Source organism: Lemur catta, chromosome 7 (genome assembly GCF_020740605.2).
Source record: "Lemur catta isolate mLemCat1 chromosome 7, mLemCat1.pri, whole genome shotgun sequence".
Lineage (NCBI taxonomy): Eukaryota > Metazoa > Chordata > Mammalia > Primates > Lemuridae > Lemur > Lemur catta.
In genome coordinates this window covers 93,887,799-93,896,369 of record NC_059134.1, presented here as the reverse complement: position 1 = coordinate 93,896,369, position 8,571 = coordinate 93,887,799, and the positions used below count along the sequence as shown (strand labels likewise).

General features: G+C 41.0%; 1 protein-coding gene and 1 non-coding gene across 3 annotated transcripts in view; one reads left to right on the top strand and one right to left on the bottom strand.

The window, feature by feature from the left end:
- The first annotated feature begins 542 nt into the window (after nucleotides 1–542).
- The window catches only part of CKAP5 (cytoskeleton associated protein 5), a 95,441-nt gene continuing 87,412 nt past the window's right edge, over nucleotides 543–8,571 (top strand). For both annotated transcript variants that reach the window (XM_045557966.1, XM_045557962.1), the window contains exon 1: nucleotides 543–638. The gene's annotated coding sequence lies outside the window, so the exon portion shown is untranslated. The remainder of the gene's footprint in view (nucleotides 639–8,571) is intronic.
- On the bottom strand, nucleotides 7,783–7,889 carry LOC123643035. The gene has a single exon (XR_006736612.1). It is a non-coding gene; the product is annotated as a U6 spliceosomal RNA (small nuclear RNA).

Below are 8,571 nucleotides of genomic sequence, written 5' to 3'. Positions count from 1 at the left end.
GGCCTTTCCCAGCCATTCAATTAGTTATATTAACTCCTCACATTAAGTTTGTAAGGGAAATATCGTTATTTCATTTTACAGATGAGGAAACTAAAGTTCAGAAGATTTTACTCACTGAGAAAAGTGATTTACTCAGAGCAGGTCTAAGACCAGAATCCAGCATCCTGGCTTCATTCACTGTTCTTTCCACTACATCCCAGCTGCCTCTCGTTTCCCTCACAGCACTTAGCTTCACAATCAATATTTGGTGAATTAAATTACTAAAAAAAAAAAACCTGTCAGGTGTTAACAATCGCTTGAACATCTGTAATTAAACAAAGCAAACACGCTGACGGCCAGGGACGCACAGTTCTACACAGATCTTTAGCCGTTCTTTTTTGGGTCCTCGGGCAGTTTTCCCTCCAGTGACCCGCTCCCTACCTGAACAGGTAGCTCCGATTCCCCAAGGAAACGCGGCTGCGCGCGGCCCCTTTAAGGCTGCAGGCGGCGCGTGCCCACAGTCCTTTCAAATGGACCAATGAAAGGCTGGTGGGCGGTCCGTCGAGGACCAATAAAGAACGAGGACACTGCGGGGTGTGCGGCGGCCCAAGCGGTTTCAAACGGCTTAGAGAAGGCCCTTCGGTTCTGACCCGGCGGAGGTGAGTGGTCGGTGGGCCTGACCCGCCCGCACGGCCCTCGGGTCCAGGCGTCGCGCGCGCGGAGCGTCCCTGAGTCCCGGGCGGGGGGCGTCCGGACGCGCGCCTCCCCTGCCCCAGGAACCCGCCAGGTCTGAGGCGGCAAAGCGGGGCGGAGGCCGGTGGACCTGCGACAGACAGGGCGGGGGGCGTGGGCGCCCGTGTGCGGCGGGGCTGGGGCTGGGTTCCGGATGACCAGAGCACGCCGTAGCGGGGTGCAGGTGGCAGTGTCTGGGGGACGAGGACGGCACTGGGCCGCGCCTGGCGGCTGAGGTGTTCCACTGCTGGGGCGGGGGCCCTTAAAGCCGGCTCTGCTAGAGTGCCCCTCGCGTAATTGTCAAATGAATGAATAAGTAAGAGCTGTGGTGGTTGTGAAGGGCCTTGTCTTCTCCGAGCGTGACAAGGACGGCGCTGCCGGGGCCTGCCGGCACACCTGTGTCCCTACCGGCTTGCTGCGATTTTAACAATTCGGTCATTCACTGCTCCACCCTTACGCCTGGCTTTCTCTCTCTCTAAAGGCGTCAGCAGAGTTCAGGAGTTTTTCCAGCTCTGAAGGTTTGGAGGACCAATACAATAGCCAGCAGTATAGGTTAAGCAGGCCTTGCTACTTTAAGGTGGGAGCTCGGTGAACTAGATTCGTACTTTTTAGCTCTCACCACTCGCTGGCTAAGGAAGCTACTTGCAATCATGGTAATTGTCAGGCAGAATTTAAATGCATTCCGTTTTGTTTCTTGGATAGAAAATGATGAAACGGTTGTTGCCAGAGTGGCTGCTGTGTGTTAGAAAATATATTCGTGCTGGTGAATCTTAGCAATGAGTTTTTCATTCAGTATCAGTAGAGGGTGGAGTGGGTTTTGCAGAACTTGCCCCAAATTTATGCATGGCTCTAATTTAATTCTCATGGGACCCAGGCATCAAATCTTGGCCCAGAAATGCTGCCTGTCTTATATTATGCATAATTATAGTAATTGAAAACTCATTTTTAGAAAGGTGAGCTCCTCCTTTCTCCATTTTCATTACCCTGAAAAGTCCTTCTTTGACCTAAAGAGCCAATAAATTAAGCTAACTATCTTTTGAAACTTTTAAGAAGTTGTAAAAGATTTTGACTTTTTCATAAGTGATTGGACAAACTGTAATGTTTTTATAAAATTTAATGATGTAGATAAAGGTGAAATTTATTTTGCTGGCATAAATTAAATCTAGTTGGTAAATTCATGAGAACAAGTTTTTTAAAGGCTGTTCTGTAAGGCAATGGTAAGCAAAGGTATTCTATAACAATTAGCATGCTTCATTCTTTTACCAGTTTATGATAAAGGCTATTACAAAGGATACAGATGAAGAGATGTATAGGGCAAGGTATGGGAGAAGGGGTGTGGAGCTTTTATGCCCACACATGATGTATATTCTAATATACCAACTCTCCTATAAACTTTTGTCTTAATTCCATCAACCTTCCCTTTCCTAACTGTAGCCTCCATTAAGACTTTATCAACTGGTTTTTAGTATTAGGTAGGGGAAGTGTTCCCCATCTGTTCCCATAAAACATTCAGGTAAAGACTATACAACTTCTTTACATAAAGTCTGTTTAAACATTTCAACTTTCATAATCCTGTCAACCCTTACATTTTTATGTTCTCAATCTAATTGTAGTCCTCTCAGGGCTTCACCAATGGATTTTGGTACCTTATTGCCTGAGACTCCCATACTAAGTAGTCCCAGAAATTTCTTTACCGCTTCCTGACCATTTTACCCACTTGTGTTCCTAAGGCTTTGGGTCCTCAGCAGGGGGTCGAGCCTATAAGCCCTTGCACATTTGTCAGTCTTTATCTTAATTAATCTGCCTATTGCCCCATGCAATTTCAGATCAGATTTCTCACTGTAATCTTTGCCTTCTGACTTTTTAGTGAAACTTTCTCCAAACTAGGGTAAGTACAGCAAACTTGTTTGGAACCTCTTAATGTTGGGAGACCAGCAAGGGCTCCCTTTGGTCTCCACAACCTTCCGTAGTGTTGTTTTGTTTTTTTTTGTTTTTTTTTGTTTTTTTTTTTGAGACAGAGTCTCGCTCTGTTGCTGGGGCCAGAGTACCCTGGCGTCAGCTCAAACTCCTGGGCTCAAGCGATCCTTGTGCCTCAGCCTCCCGAGTAACTGGGACTACAGGCATGCGCCACCATGCCTGGCTAATTTTTCTATATATATTTTTTTAGCTGTCCATATAATTTCTTTATATTTTTAGTAGGGACGGGGGTCTCACTCTTGCTCAGGCTGGTCTCAACTCCTGACCTCAAGCAATCAGGCCCGCCTCGGCCTCCCAGAGTGTTAGGATTACAGGCGTGAGCCACTGCACCTGGCCAGTAGTGTTGTTAAGATCTTTGTTTAATGCTGTCAATTTCCATCTTATTCATCCCTTTTCATAATAACCATCTAAAGATGTCCACTATGCTGAGACCAGTCCCATGACTCTCCCCTTCATTTTTCCTTTTAATTTCACCCCATCAATATTTTCTTTATTCATCTTATTTGTTAATAACTGTTTAAAAATTTCCAGCCTTTTTGGGCTGAATCCTTTGACTTTGCCCCCTGCCATTCACCATTCTCTTAACCTAATGTTTTTATTAGCATCTGTGAGACCTGTGAGGGGAAGGTGAGACAGCAAGTTTGATAAGACTTCTTGAAGTGGCTTTTGGTTTCGTAGCAGTAAGGTTATATGGGACATACACATTAAGGGGGCACCCTTATCCACAAGATGACCTGGGTAATGGGCATATTCAGTGGGTGAGTGTCCCAGTTATCATAAAACCAGGCCTACCTGGCTTGCATACGAAGCATATAGGTTGCTTCATTTGGGTGTTCCTCTTGGCTTTTATAGGTGGAGTCAGACAGCCCCCCCAGGAAGCTGATGATACCAATCTATAAAATGAAACAATTCCTTCACATTATATCCCCTGGTTTCAGTAGTTTCTTCATTTTGTCCTTTCACCACTTGGACTACCTTCTTAGTGACCAGAGGTCTTAGAAGCACTTTCTTTTGTCCCTGTATAATTTTTCCCTTGGGGAACAGCTTTGAGGCTAGTGGCCAAAGCTCAGACTCACTGAAATCTGAGCTTGGTCTAGCATCAAAGTCCAACCCAGAGCTCTCTTTTAATTTCAGTTTAGCTATTACAGGTAACAATAACCAAGGGATTGAATATTTCGCTTTTTTCTTACTAGTTTGCTTTTCCTCATGTATCCAGTGAACCAACTCTCCAGAAGTTGGATCTATCTCTAAATTCCATTGATAACTTTTACCTTTAGCAACTGAGCATAGCACAGCTGCAGGTCTATACCATGGGACCACATGGCCACCCAGGAATCAAAGGTTCTTCATTCCCATCCTTTTATCTTTTTTCTTCCCAAACCACATGTTTCTGCCAGCAAATCCCAATTCTGACACCAATTCTGAGAATATAGGAATAACAAACTTAGTTTGTCTCATACTCGCACAACACAAAACATTCTGCAGCCTCCAATGTGTGGGGGTTTTTCCCCATACACCAAACAAGTAGTCCTTCAGCAGTGGCCACCAGCTGGATATCCTCTAATTTAATTCAATTCTGACACATTCTACGTGGAGGTAGCAGCAGATCCCACAGGTTGAAGGCTTAGTCCCCACAAAACAACTGCTCACTTCAGTTGCCAATCCAAAGCCCCAAGTTGTTCTATCTGTGCTTCTGACAAACTGACTATAAATGGGAGTTCCCATGACCCACTCCTTGGGTTCGATTAATTTGCTAGAGCCATGAACAGAACTCAGGGAAACACATTTACCAGTTTATTATAAAGGCTATGACAAAGGATACAGATGAGGAGATGCATAAGGTGAGGTAATAAAGATCTTTCACAATGCCTTAAGATAGCGTTAAAAATCTTGATGGGGAATGGCAACTTTATATTGGAGTAGAGCCAGGCTCTCTTATCCTTTTTTAATGGAGTCTCATTCATTCACTCAACAAATATTAAGATTGATGCCTAATGTGTGTTAAACATTGTTCTAGATTCAGGGAATACACTGGTGAACCAGAAAAAGACAAAGCCCCTGACCTAAGGGAGTTTGACAGTTTTATCTCTCCAGCAATTTACTGTAGCAAATTGTAGTTTCTACAAGCCCTGTGGCTCAGCTCTAGTCCTTGAACAAAATAAATGCTCAAATACTTTTACTAGCAGGTATTGAATGCTCACTGGGTACCATGTGTTTTCTGTTTTAATCATCATAAGGATTTACAGATAAGGAAACTAAGTCTTATAAGGGTTATACAACTTGTTCAAAATCATAGAACTAAGTGATAGGACCTAAATTTGAACCCAAGTTAGTCTGTCTGCAGGGCCTTTGCCCTTAACCTATAGTTGGTTGTACTATGTGAAGTAATGGAGATTGATCTGTTAAGGAAAATTCAGTGGTAATTTCTGGGTAGAATCTACCTGGCCCCCTTTAAAAAAAGATACTTCTACCAGAGATAAGATGAAATATGAATGACAGGCCTGGTTTTTAGAGGGAAGATGGTGCAGTTCAAAATACGGTGTTTACCATATGGCAAATGGACAGCTGTGACAGTTGGGGGACCAAAGGCGAGCATACAATGGAGATCTTAATCTAATTATAATTGATGGATTCTTTCATGGTCAGTGTTGGAGAGGTTTAAGGTTTTTAAATGATTCTGGTATTTTTGCCTCTGGAGTTTAGAATGTTACTTAGCTCATTCCTATCAGGGCAATTACACTGCCTACTTGATACATCTTCAACATATTAAGCTTATTCTTTTTGGCTTTGCGTTTGCTATTCTCTGCCTAGAACTTCCTGCCCCACTCTCCCCCTACCTCAAACCTGTATTACAGCTGTACTCAGGTCTCAACTTAAACATCATCTCCTTAAAGAGGTATTTTTCTGAGCTCTCAACTAGAGTGGCCCTCTCAGCCACTTTTACCTCACTTTCCTTTGTTTACATCATGGCATTTATTGTTATGTGGTAGGCTGTTTATTGTTTGCTTGTATATTGTCTGATTTCCTCACAGAAATGAAGGAGCGTAAATTTCTTTTTCTATCTATGAGGTTGCCCTCAGTGCCTCGGACAATGCCTGAAACAAACTAGGTAGTCAAAGAATATTTGTTGAATAAAATTGACCAAAACTGGCATAGTCTTCTCTATGTAATAAAGTAATATAGTATGTACCTAACCAGTTGGGTGTGTTTCTGACACTTTGGGTGTGAACAGTATCTCACAGACTAGTTTAGAAAGTCCTCAACTAAGAAAAGTAGAAATAGTATAGATTTGTTTGTTTCAACTAGGTGGGAAGGGTGGGAAGGTAGATCTGTCTTCCCTCCCCCCTCCCTTTTTTTTTTCTTTTAGTTTTTAAAAATTTTCTAATTTACAGAAGTTTTAGGAGGTAGTACTCAACTATTTTATAGGATGTCCTTCTATTGGAATTTGATGTTTTTCTCATGTTTAGACTGGGTTATGGGTTTTTGGCAGGAAGACCACAGAGGTAAAGTGCCATTTTCATCACATCATATCAAGGGTACCTACTATCAACGTGATTTGTGGCTTAATATTGACCTTGATTCTCTGGCTGAGGTAGTGTTCGTGAGATTTCTCAAGTGTGAAGTTACTCTTTTTTCCCCTCACTTTCCGTACTGTACTCTTTGAAAGGAAGTCACTTTGTGAAGCCTACACTTAAGGAGTGGGAAGTTATGCTCCCTGACCTTTAGGGTAGATATTTACATAATTAATTTGGAATTCTTCTACAAGAGAGATTTGTCTCTCCTTCCACATTTATTAGTTTAATCAAGCATTTATATTAGTATGGACTCAAGGATATTTTATAGTTGGGGTTACATTCCAATACTACTTAATTTTGTTGCTCAAAGTATTCCAACTTAGTCCATTTAGAGCTCTTAGTTGGCTTTTGTTCCCCTTAAAATGCCCATATCTGTTTGTGTGTATTGATTTTCTACAAAATGCTTCAGATTCATCTTGTATATTTTGTGTACTGATGCTAGACTCAGCCATTTCTCCAAGGAGCCACCTGTTTCCTTTATTGCAGAACGGTAACAGAAACAAGATGTGGGTACTAAGTGTTCTCATTGCTACTGGCGTATTGTTTCTTTTAGGCCCTTTAAGCTGACAGACTAAAGAAATATATGTATATATTTATGTATATGTATGTATGCTAACCCCATATATATATACATATCTATAAATATTTCAATAGTCATCTGTGTCTACATTAAGTTAACTTGAGTTCTTACTGATATCTCTCTGATCCATTACCACATGGCTCATTCTGGCCTCCTCCCCTTGCTGATCTGTGAATTTCCATTCTGATAGTGAAAAACCTGACTTCCACCATCCATTTATTTAATTGTTCAGTTCCAGTATAAATGGACTGCAATATCAGAATTGTTAACCCATACTCCATAGGGAAAAACTTCATCAATAGAGTACAGTACTTTTGTACAGTTCCTGTTGCCTTTCGACTTAGACTCACTCATTTCCAAAGCTACTTAGGTCGGCACCTTTTCCCCTTTTGAGGTTGTTTCATACATATGTATTACAGTTGGCTTCTCTTGTCATACTCTTCATTCTTTTCTGGGATTCTCCCAACCTCCTAAATGACTTTTTAAAATTTGCATACATTAAAGTTCACTCTTTATATGATAAAGGCCTATGAGTTTTGGCAGACACATAATGTCATTTATCCATCATTATATCATCATAGAGAATAGTTTCACTGCCCTAAAAATGCCCTGTATTTCACCTATTCATGCCCCACCAACCCTCTGGCAACCACTAAATATTTTTTAAATTTATTTTTTATTTTTAATTATTATGGGTACATATTAGTTGTATATCTTTATAGGGTACATGTGATGTTTTGGTACAGGCATACAATGTGAATTAATCAAATGAGGGTTATTGGGATATCCATCACCTCAGGCATTTATCATTTGTATATGTTAGAAACATTCCAATTCCACTCTTTTAGTTATTTTAAAGTATACCTGAATTTATTATTGATTATAGTCACTTTGTTGTGCTATCACATCATTCATTCTATCTAACTATATATATATTTTTTAAATATGGAACGTTTCACGAATTTGCGTGTCATCCTTGCGCAGGGGCCATGCTAATCTTCTCTGTATTGTTCCAATTTTAGTATATGTGCTGCCGAAGCGAGCACTATCTAACTATATTTTTGCACCCATTAACCATCCCCACTTTATACTCCTCCCACCCCTGCTAGAGTGTGTACCGGTGCTAGACTCAGCCTCTGATGACTGTCATTCATCATGAGATCAATCGTTTTTAATATTTAGTTCCCACATATAAATGAGAACATGCGAGATTTGTCTTTCTGTTCTTGGCTTATTTCATTTAACATAATGTTCTCCAATTCTATCCCTGTTGTTGCAGATAGCAGGATTTCATTCTTTTTTATAACTATATAATATTCTCTTGTGTATGTGTACCACAGTTTCTTTATTCATCCACTGATGGACACTTAGGTTGATTCCAAATCTTGGCTATTGTGAATAGTGCTGTAATAAACATGGGAGTGCAGATATCTTTTCAATAGACTGAATTCCCCTCCTTTGGATATATACCCAGCAGTGGGAGTGCAGGGTTATATGGTAGTTCTATTTTAATTTTAATTAATCTCCATGCTATTCTCCATAGTCGTTGCACTAATTTACATTCCCACCAACAGCATATGAGGGTTCTCCTTTCTCCACATCCTTGCCAGCATTTGTAATTTCCTGTTTGTTTGTTTGTTTGTTTTTCATAAAAGCCATTTTAACTGGGGTGAGATAATATCTCCAACAACTAAACTTTTTACTGTCTCTAAGGTTTTGCCTCTTCCA